The sequence below is a fragment of the Danio rerio genome, chromosome 7, assembly GCF_052040795.2.
Source record: "Danio rerio strain M-AB ecotype USA chromosome 7, GRCz13ab, whole genome shotgun sequence".
Lineage (NCBI taxonomy): Eukaryota > Metazoa > Chordata > Actinopteri > Cypriniformes > Danionidae > Danio > Danio rerio.
Window position 1 is genome coordinate 5,642,895 of NC_141027.1, and position 20,165 is coordinate 5,663,059.

The 20,165-nt window shown below is 38.4% G+C and overlaps 1 protein-coding gene and 1 long non-coding RNA gene across 2 annotated transcripts in view; one reads left to right on the forward strand and one right to left on the reverse strand.

Moving 5' to 3' along the window:
- LOC137496070 (basement membrane-specific heparan sulfate proteoglycan core protein-like) overlaps positions 1-20,165 on the reverse strand; it is a 70,337-nt gene that overhangs the window by 12,562 nt on the left and 37,610 nt on the right. The window lies entirely within an intron of this gene.
- LOC147842983 (uncharacterized) lies at positions 2,159-4,872 on the forward strand. Its single transcript, XR_015495292.1, has 6 exons — positions 2,159-2,196; positions 2,516-2,628; positions 3,597-3,723; positions 3,900-3,985; positions 4,304-4,343; positions 4,441-4,872. It is a non-coding gene; the product is annotated as an uncharacterized LOC147842983 (long non-coding RNA).

The following is a 20,165-nucleotide window of genomic DNA, read 5'->3' on the forward strand; positions in this document are numbered from 1 at the left end:
TTTCTGATGTGTGCGGTCCAAATATTAGATGTTCTCCAGCAATGCAGCTTTATCAGGGTTTATTTATCACACAGCTTATACAGTTTAGGCTTCTAACTCATTTCTGCTGCATGGTCTCTACTTTGACGGTTCATGTGCAAAGTGCAAAGCGCAGGGCGCAAACACTTTCAGGGCGTGCCAGAATCCACTTTTGCTAATTTAAGGACGGAAAAATCTGCTTTTGCGCCTCGGTGCATGGTCTAAAAGGGTTGAGTTTATTTTCTTAATGAGTTATAGGTGTGATTTGAGAATAAACCAATCATAGTCTCCTCTCCCATTCCCTTTAAGAGTCAGCTGCGTCGCACCAGAAGTGCATTCGCTATTTACAGGACGCAAAGTAAGTCTAAGTGGAAAAACTAAGCATTTCACTAGCAAACAGTTAACAGTTTTTTTTTTTTTTTTTACAGAAAACCGTTAAACAAAGCATCTACCATGCAAGAATGTGAGATAAATGATCTACTTTCACTTTCGCTCTTGGATAGGGAAACCTTTACGCTCAGACATCAATTAGTCTATAAATAATTAATTTCGTTTGTTAAGCACAAAGATTTGTTTCAAAACTATTTCTAAATTCAGTTCTAATTTGCAGCAAACGAATAAATGAACACTATTAATGAAGTGTGCTCAAAAACCTGAGTTATATCCTAAAAGTGTGTAAGTAAGGTGCAACTCTGCGCTGGAGTTTAGACCGGGTTAGTTTTGGTCTAATGAAAAATCTATTATAGTTTCTCAAAATAGCAACGCGCCAGCAGTGCGCCTCAGAACACCTCCCTTTTTAGACCAGAACGCCTACGGGCGCACATATGAGCGCTAATGCATTTGCCAGTTAAACAGTGTAGCGCAACGCCTCAAAACGACTCTTGCGCCAAGCTGAAACTACCAAAAGACTATTGCACCGCGCATTGTGTCGGGTGTATGATAGGGCCTGAAATGTTGCTCTCCCTGATCACACTCTTGTTTTCTATTTCTTTGCCAGCCTACATTACAATTCAGAACTGTACAGAACTCCACCCAGTGGTCAAACAAAGAATTGCAAAAAAGCAAACACTAAAACAGCTCTTACAGCTTCATTAATGATGACCAAAATATATGAAGGCAAAACATAATTCAGAGACAGATGTGGTATCTTGATGCATCACTGCATAAACAACAAAACACAAACTACAGCATCATTCACATTTGTTCATATTTACTGCAGTATTTCACAGTACCTCCAGTGTCTTCAGAACCAGGATTACTGTCTTCAGTCAGTCCAGAGTGAAGGATGGAGATCAGCACTAAAAGCAGAAACACACATATGATGTATTAATAAACACAATGCAGATCACTGAAACACATCAAGAGTTAAAAGTGCAAGTGCTTTTCTGTTTTACAACTGCAACATCTGAAGGAGGATCTGTGTGTTGCTTCAGAAAATGTTTAATTTATATAAATGTATCATTCATAAAATAATTAATCCATTTGTTCAACACAGCGTTATCTGTGTGCCACACTGGTCTCGAGTCCCTCGAGTCGAGGGGCTGCTGCTGCCCATTTATTTTGTTCATTTCAAGAGTTCACACTGAGCTGATGATTGATTATAAAGCTTGTTTGGCGTGCTGTCCCGAGAGAGAGCCCTGAGCTCATAAGATCCTTGAGCCCAGGACTCCCGTTTGCAAGGCGGGGAGTTTGAGCTCAGGTAGATCTCGAAACTTCCTTGCTGTAGTAGCTAATGCACAGATAGCAATTGCTCTTAAGAGAAAAATAATTACTAGGTGCATGTCTATGATGGTGATTTGGATTAGTCAATTAATTTAAGTATCATGTTTTTGGATGGGAGGATACTGGAGAACCAGGGGGAAACCCACGTGAGCACGGGGAGAACGCGACTGCTTTGGTAAGGACTAGAACCAGGCACATTCTTGCTGTACACAGCAAATTCATCAGAGTTATTTTTCTGTGTTGAAGCATTTGAGAGTAAAGTGTTGACGTTAAAGAGTTAGATTTTGATAAATGAATATAATAAGAGTTAGAATTGTTTTTATTTAGTGCGAAATCAAGGAGTTATCTTTTCAACACTTGGTGGTGTTATTTCCAACATCCGGGAATTCATGCAGCCCCAGTCACTGAAGAATTTTCCAGACGCCATTTTCCATCTGAGGTTTAGAACAGCAACTGGTGAGTCAAACTACCTAAATGTTGGTATTTCACTGACTTTCTTTAAGGAAATACAGTTGTAAACATGTTGTTAAGTTAATAACTTTAGAATGGAGTGACAATTTTAAACTTCTGCGGTTCATTCATGGTCGTTTGTGTATCTAGCTTAACTGCATTACTATTCACTTCTTTTCAAAAATGTTTTTATATATGCTCACGCATACATAATGCATAAAACATCAAATGTACATGTTCAACACATTTCTGTCACGCTTAATGCCATTTTGTGCGTTGTTACCCATCTGTAAAATAAAATCGACACTTCTCCTTTAATTCCAAGCAAACTAGCGAGGGAATCCCCGGAGCCGCCTAACGTTAGCCTACTCTGCCCGGATGCTAACGGCAACACAGGACGGTTTCCATAAGCTCTGGGGAGTTTCTAAAACATATCTGGTGAGTAAATGAACATATACTTACTTGTAAAAGGCTTCCTGACTAAAACATATGATTGTTTGTTATTCGTGTACGTTAATTTGGTTATTTTAAACACCGCGGCCCTTTTAAACTGGTTCATTCGTGGCCGTCCATATAAGTTAACTTACCATTAGTCCATAACTTAGACTCGTGTGATAACGTACGCTTGAATTATATTAAGTGTTGACAACCATTAAAGTCGGAATGTTAACATTAATGTCTTTAAATGACCGCGTTTGCACTTTATCAGACATTTAACGTTACAGAAGTCTCCCGGAAGTTGCGGGACTAACGTTAACGTTATCCCGCAAATGCACAGAGACTCCCAGATGCCCAAGTAGATGCCCGCAAATGAATGATCATCTCCCGGAAATCGCGTGTCTCCCGCCCGGTCATTAAACACTTTGCACGCCCCTCTCCACCGCATCCCTCCCAGCTCTTCAGGTACGTCGCGCGCAAGTCACCCCCACCGCTCTTCAGGTACGTCGCGCGCAACTCATCCCATTGCTCTTTAGGCACTCATCTCTCCCGCTACCTCCCGCAAATCAACTCTGTATCCCCCGAAAATGACTTTTCCCAACTCAGGATGTCTGACGTTAGTAAGTTAGGCTATTTCTGTAGTCAGGAACATCTTAGTCAAGCTTTTGCTCCCGCATGATATTGTGCTTAAAACTAAAGTCTAAACTTGGCATGTACTGTACACAACATTTCCGTTTTATTAGTGCGTTGTAAACAGCCACCTGTCTGTAAAATTAATCAACTGATTCATATTTGAGCAGCCTAATGATGATACAGGTTTGATTTGTAGATTTATTATCAATAATCAACATCTGAATCAACAGATATGTGAAAATGTGTGAGGCATACTTTGTGATGTTCGTCTCTCTTTTTTTATCTGAAGGTTATGCATATGTGTTTGATACTAATGTGTTGTTGTTTTTTAACAGCCACAGTTCTCTGTACAATAACACAAGACCCTGTGACGGTGGCTGATTAGAGATGGATGGTGTATTTCCAGAGTTGGTGAAATGATCAAGCACACCTTCTTGGTCATATGTGGTGATAATAATGAAGGTATGTTTGATAAAGTTCTGTATTTGTTTCACAATAAGCTGAGAGGGTATTAGAGCATTAGAGAATAACAAATGACATGAAGGTGATAAGTTTTGTATTGTGGGTGAACTATTACTTAAATAATGTTTTGCTGTTTGCTTTGCACTTTTTCTCTTCTGCTTATCCTAATATTTTAGATTATATTTGGACCTGAAACATCTGCTAGACTCCAGGAAAGGTGGCGTCAATACTGGACCTGAAAGGGCCTAACAAGTTGAATCTGGTAAAGAAACGCACACACACACACACACACACACACACACACACACACACACACGCACACGCTTACAGAAAACTGTAAGTTTATGAATATTTTTTACACTGTGGCCAATATTTTGGGGAAGTCAGCATCACTAAATGATATAAAAGATTTTAAGCTCCTCTAAATTTTGCTCCAAGTGTTGTGTTAAATTCAGGATTCTGGACAGACAGCTGCCTGTTTTTCCAGTTCTAGTCATAGTGGTTAACCTAATTGTTTTTGGAGATCCAACAGTGATGTTTTTGTTTTTTCTACTTTTCCATATACTGTTACCTCAACCAGCTGGGAGAGTCAAGTTGTGGATCATCATGATTTTCAAAAGGTGAGTTTAGATTTCTTGAATGTTTTATTTACTTTATATGTTCTTATAAATATATCATAGAATTTGATTGCAATTTGTTTTCAAACATTTTTCTTAGTCATGCTGGAGTCTTGAAGAGTTCTTAGATGAGCATCACCCTATATCCGTGCATCAGGAACCACCAGACGAGCGATCAGCAGCTGCTACTGTACATCGTCATGGATAAAAAGGTCATCCTGTGGCTGGGAAGCACATCTTTCACAGGACATGCTTGATGAGATTTCCTAGCTCCAGTTTGTTTTCACACAAGTTTACAGCATTTATACCTTCATTTAAACTGCTGTGTTTGATATGGAGGACCAAGGAAACACCAGAAGTGAAAGATTTGCACGCCAAGTTGTTTAAAATGTAATTTCAGAAGAAAACTATGCGTTCAGAAGAAAACTATGAGTGACGATATATTGAACTTTCAAATTGCTCTGATGAAACATCAAGTTTGGACATCATATTTTGTTGATACTGTCTGTACTAATAAAACATTTAAAGCATATTTGACATTGTTGCATTTTAAAAATTGAATGAATTGTTGAAGTTGTGAATGTTTTCAAATAAAATGTTTTTTGAATTTACAGTCTATTTGACATTTTTACCATATTTACACTCAAGAGAGTTGAATAAAATAATATATTACACCAGGCGGTGTTAAATATAGTTACATTTTTTAACTCTGCTCTGAGTTAAAATTAACCCTTTCTTCGTTGTCAATGTGCCAACCCTTTTAAAAGTGTTAATTTAAGTCTGTTTTGAGTGGACCCCATGAGACACTTTCAAAGTGTTGAAATTAACACCCATAGAGTTGTTTTGGGTCCCCATATTTTGCTGTGTAAGGCAACCGTGCTGACCACTGGGCCACCGTGCCACCCATCTAGGAAAGGAGGAGAAGGAGGGGTGGGAGGGGGGAATTCTTCAAAACGAAGATGCCTGTTACATGGAACTTAGGGTATTTATAGTTACTTAGGAATCTTTTGATTGGTGAATCGTAAATTGAATATTGCGGGACCTGCTGCAAGCAATCATAAGCACGTGATCCTGTCGAAATTAGTTTACAAATAAACTTCACTTATTTATCAAAGCCATCAACTTCATTATACAGGACAATCTAACAAACTATAGGTGTGATCAACTTGAACTCTAACTGCAGACATCAGTCAAAGAGATCAGCTGAGCACAGTGAGGGTCAGAGTTGAGGATGGAGCCGTTGAGTCAGACTCTTCAGGGCTCTTGTAGTTTTGCTGTAGTAATGGCAGATCATGTGTTGTGATTACATTTCTCTTTTTCACAGTAACAACAAAGCTGTCCAGGGGCGTAGATTTAGGGTGAACGGTGGGGACGTGTCCCCACCAATAAACACCAACTACTGAAATGTCCCCACCAATAATTTAATTCACTTAAAAACATTGCGCTGTCAATCTAAACCTAGACATGCCGAAAGGGTTAAATCACGTTCTCTCCTCGAGTCGCACTGCCCCCCAGACACATATGAACATTGTGATTGGATGTGCCTTTCCCTGCAATCATGTGACAGGCTGCTTTCAGATTCAAGCAGCGCCAAAACTACTGCGCGGGGGGAATTTCCCGATGTGTGTGAGGTGTGTGACACGCACAAACGAGGATGGCCGTAGCAGAAAAAGGTGGACATAAAAAGCGTTTTTCAACGAAAAGTGTAAGTCACATGAAGTTAAGTTCGCTACTGAATGAGTCCATCATGATAATGCTGCTATTGCGAGTGTTTTTCACCGCTTTTGCGGTCAGTCTAACGTTGTAAGCAGTCATTTAGTTTGTGAACAATATTCCCTGAAAACTAACTGCAGAATAAACACCTAACGTTACATGTATCGTATATATGACCCTGCCAGTTCCCCTAATCTCTTAGAGTAACATCACCAAGTTCGGGTGAAACAATTTGTCAGAAAAACTACAGCCTGTGCTCTATCTTTTAATAATACTGAGACATGTTTCATTTGTACAAAAAATAAACAAAAGTCTTTATGAAACTCTCTCTTAATTAGTTAATAAACATTATTTTACCATGACAGTTTTAGGCCTGTAGCCAGCTTTTTGGAAGGAGGGGTTTGTTTTCTGAAAAAAACTGAACCTTTTTGCAATTATTCACCTGATTAATTATTCATTCTGTTTAATTGAGGTATAAATATTAAATTTTAGTGACATATTATGAACAAAGTTTTACTGGGTTATCTTTTTGGAAAGTTATTATAACTACACTTTTTGATGTGCCAAAATATTTCCTATCATTTTGTCGAATTGCTTTATTTTTATTAGTTTTATAAATAATAAAATTACTTTGAATTAGAAATGAAAATGTTTAATTCTTAGAAAAAAGAAATGAAGAGTACAGATGCTAAAACCTCTAAATGCCATGTAAAATGAGCATTTTTCTCAGCCTCGTATATTTATGTTCAGTTATTTCACTTTGAAGGCAACGAAAAGAACGTATTCGTCACTATAAAAGTAAAATCATTTTAGAAGAAAATATTAAATGGCATTTAGAGGTTTTTGCATCTGAACTCTTCAAATATGTGAATTTACTTATTTTTAAAATACAATTTTTTTAAATTATAATTTTCTTTGGGAAATCTGTTAAAACTTGATTTAAATTAAAAACTGAAGCCTATAGGCAAATAACAAACCGGCCAGTGCATTCAACCTTCCTCAGCCAGAATTTGGCCATTTGAATAATAAGATAAATTCAACAACAATAATAATAATAATAATAATAATAAAAATAATCTAACCTTTGGTCTTTCAAACCACCTGAATCCTCTTGGCTACGCGCCTGACTATTTAATTTAACTTAATATATTGTATGAAGAGAGAACTAATTGATAATATATTTTAATAGCAGTTAAATCATTAATAGCAATATATAATATATATATATATATATATATATATATATATATATATATATATATATATATATATATATATATATATATATATATATAAAAACAATATTCATTCTTGGCGGGGGTGTGGGGAGATTGTATTCACTCGTCCCCAGTCCCCACCAATGTCAAGTGCAAACTTACGCCCTTGAAGCAGTCACAGTATTTACAATTAAAACTGAGGATATAGTCTGAACAAACCAAAAAGAGAATGCTTTGTCTATAATAAGGGAATAATGAATTAAGTGTGATTAGAAAGAGAGAGAAAGAAAGGAAATGAGGTGGCACATGAAAAGGAAATAAATATTAGTCATGACTTTGCTAAGAATGGTGACATTGACATCTGACACCATTCAAGTGCACACATACACACACACACACACACACACACACACACACACACACACTGTGTGTTGAAGGAAGTCTGAGATCATAAGTGTTGGTGACGTACTTGTTGCCTGCAGTTCTAAAATAAACTAGGTGTGAAGATTCCTATAAACTGCAAACCAACACTTTATTTACAAATCTATTAATATTTTTGCTATTTATTAAAACAATTAAAGGATCACGAAACACCAAAACACATGATTTGAGCTGTTGACAGTCGTATATGTGTCCCACACTGCTAAAAACACTATTAGGACACCTATATTTCACTAAAAAGTGTAAATTGGTTGTTTTTGCGTTATTTCAAGCAAATTCGTACTTCCGGTTTGAAACTAATTTTTGAAGCTGCGTCACGGTCATGACATAATAGCGTGTATTCCAGCGTGCAGACTGGACGCCTGTGCCAGAGTGTGTCTTATTACGTCTTACAGTGTGTTGCATTAATGCATGAGTAAAGCTTGGTTCAAACCAATCAGCGCACTCTATTGTGCAACATCATTAATATTCATTACTGTCACAGTGTAGACGGCAAAGACGCCATGTTGTGTTGGCAAAACAAGCGTGAAGTATTGCTTTTATAGTTTGCTGCAGTTAAGTTTCGTTTTCTTTTTCTCTCTGTGAGAGCTCAGACTCACGTGTGGATTAACAGTGTATGCGACGCGCGACAACAATAACTTACATGTCTAAGGAGGATTATTGTTTACCTGAGAGCTGTTCTGATCTGCTAACGCTGAGATCGGGTGTAGCAGTCGATTCTGTTCCCTTCTGGAATTCCAGTTCCCCCTCCACGAAGCGTATCCGCTTACAGCGTATGCGGACACAGCCGGATTTGCGGGCACCGGATTTGCTTGTAACGTTAGTCTCCTCTAAATAAAGACGTGGCTCTAGTTGCTGTGGATTGTCCTGTCTCTACAGATTTGGTAAGTGAGCGACCAGTGCTCTTTGTTTATTCAGTTCGTATTTTATTTGTATCAAACAAACTATTGCACCGAGTGTAAACAAGTTAGCACTAACAGTTACAACCAAACTATAACCTCGTGTTGGATTGTGTGACCGGAATAACACACGCGGCTTTCTGACGCTACCTGCCGTGTGCATCTAAGTTTCCGGGAAATGCAGAGTTTTTTTTTCTCTCATTCGCCGTGCGGTATCAAACATTGCATGACAAATACACGCTTAGAGCAGTTCCTCGAATCAAATATCAAGTTTGTCACGAGGGGCATGAATGAATTCCCTGAATGAAAGAGCCAAACTGCAGTTAAAGTCCACCATTTAATAATTTGGCAAATAATTCGACTACAGATGTCCATGTAAACACAGTCACATTGTCCGCTGTGGTTGTGTGTTTTGACTCTGAAATTCAGCGCGCCCAAATAGACACTCCCATACCAAGCCTCGTTTCTTCCTCCGACACTCCCCCCTAAACAGAGCTGGACACGCCCACTTTTCTGACTTTTTCCAAAGTAGAGGTGTGAAAACACCCTGCTGAAACGAGGGGGTTTCATGGCCCTTTAAGGAAATACCATGTTAGCATAGTTTCCAACCAGAATATTTCACAAAACAGAGTTTAAAGATTATATGTCTGTGTCTGTGTCTTTCTCATACATTCATTCATTCATTTGCTGTAAGGTGACAGCGATACCCACCGCGCGGCCCCCTTTCTCATACATCTTTAAAATAATAATTATAGCATAAAGCAAGCAGACATGATTATGGCAAATATCAGCACATGCACAAACCCACACACACACACACACACACACTGTTGAAGGAAGTCTGAGATCATTAGTGTTGTTGATGCACCTCCAGTGCTCAGATAAACTAGGTGTGAAGACGCATCTAAACTGCAATCCAACCCTTCATTTACAAATGCATCAATAATTTTGAAATGTATCAAACCAATTTAGACAAATCAGTGCAGGAACAGTTTTCAGTCAAAATATTTTACCAAAGAGAGACAACTGAAATAAACATGTACAACATTTTATTTTTATGTATCCTCCATCTCCATGTGTTAACCACAACTGTTGTTTTTCTGTAAAGACCATGACAATAACTTTGTTCCTATATAGCGATGAGAGCAGCTATTTATAAATAACAGAAAAAGTATCTGATAATGGAAAAGTCAGTTCAGAAAAACACTTAAACATCATTTGTTGACTAATGAAACTGTAATCAAAATATGCTGCTTTACTGAAACCAAATGTGTAAAATATACACCAAACCAATCACTGGCTTAAACAAACAAACAAACAAACAAAAAAGAGTTGAAAGCACCAAACATGTCAGTGTTTGGTTTCATGTGTCTAATCTGTGAAATTTAGGCATTTTAGGACTGAATAATTTTTGGGCCACTTGGAGAATTTGTTATTTAAATAAATAATAGTAAACTTTATTCTTATATAACACCTTTAAAAGCTGCATTTCAAGCCACTTTACAGACATAAAATGTGCAGCAGGAAAAGACACAAGGATAAATGCAAAAAAAAGTATTATAAAACACAGAATAATAATAACAAATCAAAAAATCTAAATCAAATCAAATAAAAGCTAATAAATACTTTAAATTGGAAGAAAGACTAAAGTGCTGGGATGTCGTAAACCAATGCTGGGTCAATGATGGACAAGCCCAACATTGGGTTACTTCTAAAAATTACATTAAAATTTTACTTTTTAACCTAATGGTTTGGTTTGTCTGTATTCGACCCAGCGTCGTATTACAACAACCGAGCATGTTTTAAAAAATATATATTGTATAATGCAAAAGCAATCAGATGTTGACTACCAGCGGCCTCTATTTTCCACTGACAGCACAGATAAATGGCTGATCTCTGCAGCACTGTATCTGATCAACACTTCACACATCAGCACTGAATCTGACTAATAAACACAAGAACATACAGCACAATCATTCTCTCATCTTCAGCTGAAGGATTAAAACAGTATTAAAGAGCAGAAGAGTGGAGAATCTGATCAAATACTCACAGAGAAGGAGAGGCAGTGCACTGGAGCCCATCCTGACACACTAATGGACTGTTCTAGCAGAGCGCTGGCTGCTCAATCACACACTTCCTGGGCTTAAACCAAAAGGTGAGGAGGAGGAGAAAATGTAGAAGAAAAGTAGGCCTATCAGTTTGACTTTTTGAGTGATTCTCTAGTGCAGTCAACTTTTGCAGTGTTTCAAACAATCATCAATACATTTATTACAGTATTTATTAATCTTTAATAAAACCAATGGAAATTAAATCATTCAATGTAAGTGCTTTTAAACTCACTAGCTATATTTGCTAACTGCATTAGCTATATTTAACATGCACAACTTTGGATGCTAATAATGTATTAGTAAATGTTAAATTAAGATTATAATTGCTGAATTGTTCATTCATGTTAGTAAATAAATTAACTTACATCAACTAATGGAGCTTTATTGCAAATTGTGACTGATTTATGTTTGATGGCCCTTCATGATGAACATATATAGACAGTAAATGTAAGTGACATACAGTAGATCTACATGTTGCTGTGAATTCTTTGTTTTGAGGTTTGTGAAACTAAAGACACAGAGTATAGATATCTTCCTCTACTGTGGTAAAACTCATAGCAGAAGTCAAACCACAACTATAAGCTCAACACTTTATATTAGGCCTCATAAACACTAATTTCTCCTACTGCAGGCTGTGTTTCCTCTCTTTGATGCTCTTTGACTAAAATAAACACTCATTCAGACAGTGGCAGCGGCTCATAGAGTCATGCATAAGAAGGAAGCATTTAAAAATAATTTCAGCAAATAAAATGAGATGGCGGTGAAGCAGTGGCGCAGTAGGTAGTGCTGTCGCTTCACAGCAAGAAGGTCGCTGGTTCAAGCTACGGCTCAGTTGGCGTTTCTGTGTGGAGTTTGCATGTTCTCCCTGCCTTCGCATGGGTTTCCTCCTGGTGCTCCGGTTTCCCCCACAGTCCAAAGACATGCGGTACAGGTAAATTGGGTAGGCTAAATTGTCTGTAGTGTGTGAATGTGTGTGTGGATGTTTCCCAGAGATGGGTTGCGGCTGGAAGGACATCCGCTGTGTAAAAACTTGCTGGATAAGTTGGCGGTTCATTCTACTGTGGCGACCCCGAATTAATAAAGAGACTAAGCCGACAAGAAAATGAATGAATGAATGAAATGAGATGGCTGGTTAAAATCAGTGACATATCATGTATCTTTTAGAGATTGTTAGACTCTTATTGCCAGGCATTTTGGCTGACAAGGTTGTAAAACTTCAGTGGTTCAGATTATAACTTTTTAAGACTCATTTTACAAAAATAAAGACTATAGGCTGAACCAGAGGCATCGCTAGACCCCATTTTGCTGGGCCACGTGCCCCAGTAAAAATCGCTAGTGCCCCAATAAATGCTTTGAGATATGATTTACTTTATATGCAGGTGTATTTATTAAGATGGGTAATCCCTGAATAAGGCGTTATTCTCTATGCAACCGGTTAGTTTAGTCAAAAAGCAAACTGAGCATGTGCACAGAAAAAAACACACCTGTGTGCCTCACGCACCGCTCCTGCTTGATGCTGACACTCTTCTTTACTCCTGCTGTCTCGGTTGTGAACATGCACGTCGAAAAATAACCACGGCGCTCATGCGTTGTGAAACCGGCTTATGCGGGGGTCGGCACGCAGTGAGCTTTGCAAGTCGACAAAACAATGTTTAAATAATATGGTGTTGATACAACCTTTTTTAGACTAAGCATTGCTCCTGATAGATTATTTTGTATGAAGCAAAAAAGGGGTGATGAGTCAGGGAGTCGGGACTAAGACAACACACAACTGACAATTGTATAAACATATGTTTTTTGTTTTCTACAGAGTTGTCTATAGAATTTCATTCTAATGAAAAAAATACTCTTGCAAGCGATTTTTTACAATCAAATCAAATCAGGCCTTTATTTGTCACATACACTTTCGTATAGTGAAACTGAACCCCCCACCCCACAATTTTCAGGGGAAGACAGGTCACAGGAGGTAGAATTTAGAAAGGCAAGTAAGATACATCAGGAGGGTTAGGCAAAAAAAACACCCCCTGACCTTGCTCTTGATTAGAGCAAAGTGAGACAGAGAAAAACAGCCCATTTAGCACAAGAAAGCACACTGACAAGACACAACATTGACAAATGGGATTGGAACAGGGGATGTCGTCTGATGAGGGCTGGCAGCTGCCTGGTCCTGCAGCCATGGAGGCACCGGTCACAGACCGCCTACCCCCTCCAGTGAGTGAAAGCACACAAAGGCGTTTGGATGAGGGGATCGGTGATGATTGTTTATCTGTGGTTGTGAATGTGTGTGTGTGTGAGGCCGTAGAGTCCAGCAGGTTTTCTTGACAGGGAACAGGCATTTCAGAGCGTCTCCATATCTTGCTATCTGGGAGAAGTTGTTTTTCTCCAGCCGAGGCCGTCTGGCAGGAGAAAGAAAACAGAGAGCCGAAAGAGTAGAAAAATACTTCAACTTTAGGTCAATATCTGCCAATTTCACAGCTATTTAATGTCCGTCTCTGGTCTCCCGATCTGGCCACATCTTGTTGCAGAGCCGCTAATTTCACCCTGATGTTTTCCAGTTTGCGGTCTAAGACTATAGTCTGAGCATTTGCGACTCTACCCATCAGCGTTTCAATTAAGCCGGCCAGTCTGGTGGGGTTTTGAGCAGCACTGACTGCTTTCATCAGTTGTTGATACCCCAGAGCCCCGCATAAGCCCATCAGCAGAAACCCTGTTATCAAAGTTCTGAATAGGTAAATATCTTCAATATCCTCCAGAGACAGAGCAGCCAGACACAGGACGTGCAACTTCTCCCACCCGTCCATCACGTATCCAGCTCGAAATGTCCCCGCAGGACAAGTGGGCTCTCCCGAGCCCAAACTTCTCATCGTGAAGATGGTGTCAATCGCATTCAGAGACCAGTTGATCAAATCCATAATTCCTTATTTGTTTGGATAGCAGGGCATGGAGGGCCTCAGACATAGAATAAGACGAAGACAAGAGGAGCCAACCAGGAGAGCTATGGGACGGAGCGGGAGGAAATGCATCCGCCTTCGCCGAGAGCCAAAGAGAGAATTATCGTAGCATCACTCCAGCTGTGTCTTTAGATTGTTTTTTAATTACCTTCAGGATTAATTTCTGTTATTTATGATCAACTCTGTGTGAAGGAGATGTGCTGCACTGCATGAGGCAAATGGTGCTCACACCAGATATTGATTGTAATCCTGATGTAAAGGTGTCTGATTATTGATTTATACACAAACGCAGCGACACAGTCAATGCAGTCTTACATAAGAGGCAAACAGTAACTGTCTGCTTTTGTAATGGCATTAACACATCTAGTAGAAAAATGAAATCTGCAGTCAGATCTGTTTACGAGCAAACAAGGTGAGCTGAAATTTGGTTTAGCAACATTATTATTGAGTATAAAGGATCTCAGTTTTGCAACAGGTCGCTTCTATGGTCTCACCCTATGTGCATGTTGTTTATAGGCAAGGAATCACTAACGCTGATATCATGTTCTATTAGTGAAGGATAAGAAGGAACATCAGAAAACAGATTAACAGCAGTGACATCTATCATATCAGAGCGTCTGTAACAGTCAAATGGGAAAGAATCGCATCAAGATTTAAAATTAGCTCAGAATTTTTTAACCTTCCTGCTGTCAACTCTGAAGATTGAAAAAAAAATCAACATTGTCCTCAAGGGTGGTCAAGGCAACTACGCTATCAGAAGCAACAGAGGGCAAAGAACATATCAATAGTTCAGCACTGGACAGAGCCTGATCAGAAGATAAATCAGCACTGGACAGCGCCCATTTAGAAAATTGATCAGCACTGGAGAGCGTCTGCTTTTTGATTACTGGAAAATCTATGGGTTAAATATTTAGCACTGCCGACTTCTGTCTAGCTTTAAAAACTGTTCATGCTGCATGTTTGTTGTGTCTTTGTTTGAATTATGATGACAATGCAGTTGTTGCCTGTAATTTTAAATGTAGAGAGCACAAATGAAACCTTTGAAGTTTGTGAAGTTGTGGTGTGAACAAGAAAAGGTCTAATATCACGAGGTCACTTTGGGCAGATTTTATTTCTGGTTTACTTTTAGGTCGGTTTGGTTCTTTTAAAATGAACTATATGTGAAAACACTCATAACAGCTTTGAAACTTTTTTTAATTATTATTTATCATGTATTATATATTTATATTTATATTGTTTAGTATTTATGTTAGAAAAGCTTAGAAGCAGTTTTGAGATCATAGATGATACTTTAAATATAAGAGATAAAACACGACACTTATTACAGTGCTACAATTATTGACAAATGTGAAATACATTGCTATTGCTATTTGGTGAACATAATCATAACTTCACAAATATAAAGTCTACACACAAGCAGAACAAATATTTTCAAACCATGTTTAATCCATAAACACAAAAAGGACATTAGGTAAATCAAATATTACAAACACAATTTAATAAAAAATGAGCACATTAATAATAAAAGTTAAACAAAAAACAGTGTACAGGTATACAACATAAAATATAGTCATACATTCATAATGAGGTAAGTTCTTCCGGTGGCGCTGCACTGCTGGCGACACGGGCACTTGTTGCTGCTGACGTTTTTTGTGAAATTACTTTTGAACTTGCTGGTATACTTAATTATTTAAACTTTGTGGCGGTACACTGGTACTTTAGTAGTTTCGGGTGCAATATCAGTATGACGACTTTCGTAGAACTCTTTATTGGCCTGCTAATAATCGGGCACCTGTTTTCTGCCGGCTACACGCACATAACAACGAATAGCGACCTGATCATGGTATACACAAGAGAGGACTTGCTTCAGCTTCCGTCAGCCGACTTTGGTGCACCACCTAACCTTCCCGACTGTTTGAGAAACAGGGTGACGGCGAGTACATGTCGTCGGAAAAGAGGTCACAGAGGCGGCGTCCGGCGGCGTTTTCGCCGACGTGGAAACAGACCCCCGTTACCTGCAATTATTCTAAGTAACGTCAGATCATTGCAACAGAAGATGGATGAACTGCGCATCAAAGCTAGAGCCTGCTTTGAGTATCGAGAGGCGGGTCTCCTGGCACTGACTGAAACATGGCTTCGTCCGGAGATTCCGAGTTCACTGGTAGAGGTACAAGGCTTTTCTCTAATTCGAGCCGATAGATCTGCCGCCTCAGGAAAAAGCAGAGGAGGTGGAATCTGCGTTTATGTGAATGAGCGTTGGTGCAGTCACATAACAATTAAATCTGCAGTATGTAATCCGGATATTGAGCTCTTATGCTTGAGTTTGAGACCTTTCTACCTCCCAAGAGAATTCGGGAATATATTAATCTGTGTGGCTTATGTTCCACCTTCCGCTAAGGCAGCTATAGCCGCCAGTGCTATAAGAGACTGTATTCAAGACCAACTTGAACGTACACCAGGAGCGCCGGTGTTTATTCTTGGTGATTTTAATCATTGTAAATTGGAGACTGTTCTTTCTGGATATGATCAATATGTTAAAGACAATACAAGAGACAAAAATGTTTTAGACAAATGCTATGGGAACATCAAAGAGGCATACACGTCCAGGGTAAGACCTCCCCTTTCAAACTCTGATCACAATACTGTGTTTTTAATTCCTACGTATAAGACTCTTTTAAAGAAAAATAAACCTGTGGTGAAGACTGTGAATGTTTGGTCAGAGGACAGCGTTGAAGCCTTGAAAGGCTGTTTTCTCTGTACTGACTGGGAAGTTTTTCATAGCGAGGATATTAATGAAACTGCCACGGTAATAACAGATTATATTAATTTCTGCACTGAGAATGTGATACCAAAAAAGGATATAGTCATCTATGCCAACAATAAACCATATATCACAAAGGACATTAAAGATTGTATTAAGAGGAAGAAGTTGGCCTTTCACAATCATGATCATCAAGGATTAAGAGTTACTCAGAAGGAGTTAAATGGATTATTAAGAGACGCTAGGATAAAACATATACAATGCCTGGAGAATAGACTACACATATCTAATTCTAAACAACTGTGGGACTCTATGAAATCTATGTCCAATATGCAGTCTTTTACTCCCTCTATTTCTATTTTTGATGACTCACAGAAAGTGAATGAGTTGAATGACTTTTTCTTAAGATTTGAGAATTGTGAATACACCCCAGTCAACAGTTCGGAGGTAATGTCTCCTAGAGGTGTTACTTATGATATGCCACTGATTGATCCTAAGCAGATAAATTTTTATTTTAAACATATTGGCTCAAATAATTCTGCAGGTCCAGATGGAATTTTGCCATACACTGTTAAATGCTGTGCTGATGAACTGACTCCAGTTTGGGTTCCCATATTTCAAAAATCCTTAGACTCTGGTATTGTTCCTAGTTTGTGGAAAAAATCATTAATTGTTCCTGTTCCTAAGTTGGCGAGGCCCTCTGAGTACAATGATTTTAGACCGGTGGCATTAACATCTGTTATCATGAAATGTTTTGAGAAATGTGTGGTGTCCATTGTAAAATCAGAAGTTGCTAGTAATTTAGACCCTCTACAGTTTGCCTATAGGTATGGCAGAGGTACTGAAGATGCAGTTAATAGTATTTCGCACTTGATTCTTAAGCACTTAGACAATCCTAAAGCTTATGCTCAACTGCTTTTTATTGATTTTAGTTCCGCTTTTAATACGATTCAACCACATTTATTAATTGAAAAGATGGAACAGCTGAATATAAACCCATTCATATGGAAATGGTATTTCTCATTTTTAACAAACAGAACTCAGGTTGTCAAGGTTAAAAACATCTGTTCAGAGGAAAAGAACAGTAGTACTGGGGTTCCACAAGGCTGTGTCAGTTCACCTATTCTTTTTACACTTTTTACAAATGAATGTATAAGTAAGCATTCACAGAATTTTATTTTTAAATACTCTGATGACACAGCCATTTTAAGTTTACTTTATGAGAAGGATGATATTGGGGTTATATATCAGTCAGAAATTAGTCAGTTCATTGATTGGTGTGATAGAAATAAGTTAAAAATAAATACTAAGAAAACAGAAAAGATGGTATTTGACCCAAAGTGCATAGGTGACCATCGTCAAGTGGTTGTACATGATGATCCTATTACTCAGTCAGATACCTATAAGTACTTGGGCATTCATATCGACAGTTCTTTCACATGGAAAACACACATTGATTGGGTTTGTTCTCGTTTACACCAGAGATTGTATTTTTTACGGAGGTTGCGTCTTTTTGGAGTCAACAAGAAGCTCATGATGCTGTTTTATAAAGCAGTTCTTGAAAGCATTGTCAGGTATGGCATTACAGTGTGGTTTGGCAACCTTTCTGTTCAGTGTAAATCTAAACTGATGCATCTCTTAAAGACAGCATGGAAAATTGTCGCGCACAATGAAAATTTTAATCCTCAAGTTTTATATGAGAACTGTGTCCTCAATCAGGTGGATAGGATTGTCAAGGATCCAACTCATTTTTTGTTTCCCCAGTACGAACTGCTTCCCTCTGGTAGAAGATATAGAGTCCCAAAGTGTAGGTTAAACCGTTACAAGAAATCCTTTGTACCTGTGTCAGTGGGTTTACTTAATAAGAGTATATCTTAATTGGCACCATAAATTTTGTAATTGTTGTATTTTATACTGTTTTTTATTGCTTGTTTTAGTGAGTGTCTGCAGCAATATGGCGATGCCCAAAACAAATCTCCTGTCAAGGACAATAAAGTTTTACTACTACTACTACTACTACTACTACTACTAATCATATCATACAGCCATCAACTAGAAAAATAAACAAGATTTATGCGAATAATACAAAGGTGTTAAATAAAAGATTTCCTGATGACATTCAAAGTAAGTGATTGGATTGAAGACAATGATAGAACAGTACCAGATGAAGTGTCTACAGAATGCGAGTAATGGAAGTGGACTTCAGTGAGAGCCCTGGCTGCAGAGTTCTGAATATATTGGAGCTTATATATGGTTGTGTTTTATAAACTGTAAAAACAAGAGGATGGTCAAGTCAAGTGGTCAAGTCAAGATCAAGACTTTAACCAAAGTCTCTTTTATGTTCAAGAAGAGATTTAAACGAGTGAAGTTACAGAGGTGAATAAAGGCAGATTTAATAAAAGATTAAATGTGAAGAAGGAAAGAGCGGAGTCGAAGATTATACCCAGATCTGTAATGTTGGTGGAAGGCTGAACCGAAGAACGAGCAATATTAACCCTGTCAGCACAGAACTGAGCAATACTGGTTTAAAACAATGACCAGAAGATCTGTTTTGTCATGATTATGTTTGAGAGAGTTAATAGCCCCTTTCACACATACAGACCTTTCCGGAAAATTGCCGGCAATTTTCCGGAAAGGTTGTATGTGTGAACAGGTCCTTTTTGAAAATACCGGTAAATTCGTTCTGGCTATTTTCCGGAAAGAGAAGTTGTAACATTACCGGTAATTTGCCGGAATGCTGCACTGTGTGAATGCAGAAGGAAGATTGCTGGAATAAGCGCGTGCACGTCTAGAACGTGCTGACGTGAGACGTCTGCTTTAGCCAATCATAACAGTCAGACGCATTTACGTCCGCGCGGTTTATGAGAATAAAAGCCTTTGAATATTTTTCCAGACACATTTAGCTGCTAGAAGTTAGTCAGATCACGTTTATATGTTCTTCTTAATGCCAACTGTGTAAATAATCATAGATGCTTATGCTTATGATAAGCCGTTGTTTGTTTACCTTCAAACTTTGCGTGTGCCTGTGAAAAAGCCTGTGAGCGCCTGCACACGCACATATTATGAACATCTCGACATGCGAAAGTGGTCCTGCGAAAGTTGTTCACAATATTGATCATCCACAGAGTTTGTAATTTAGTCAAATGTTTACAAACACAAGCGCAGCCGTTTAAAGCTCATTTGTGGTGAATGATGTCAGAATTTACCGGTATTTTGGAATGGATGTGTGAATGCTCTTTTCCGGAAAATTTCCGTAACGTCCTCGCCTGTGTGAACAGCGCTTTTTTGAATATACCGGTAAAGTCGTTCCGGAAATTTTCCAGATATTTACCGGTATCACTGTGTGAAAGGGGCTATTGTCATCTAAGCGTTTATATCATTAACACATGCTGAAATAGTGTTTGTGGGCAGTGGAGAGTTGTTTAGAACTGATGTAAAGCTGGGTGTCGTCTGCATAACAGTGAAAGTTGAGGTCATGATGGCAAATGATGTTTCCTAAATTAAGCATGTAGATGATTAAAAGTAAAGGCCCAATAATAAAACCCTGAGGAACATCATGAGAAATAAAAGCAGAAGACTGAGAAAAGTGATGTAATGTTGACGGTTAGACAGGGTTGAATAAACCAAGATAGAGCAGCACCAGAAACACCAAGAGCTTTGAGTCGTGAGATAAGAATACCGTAAGAAACTGTGAAAAGCAGAAACATCTAACAGAATCAACAAGCTAACAGTGTC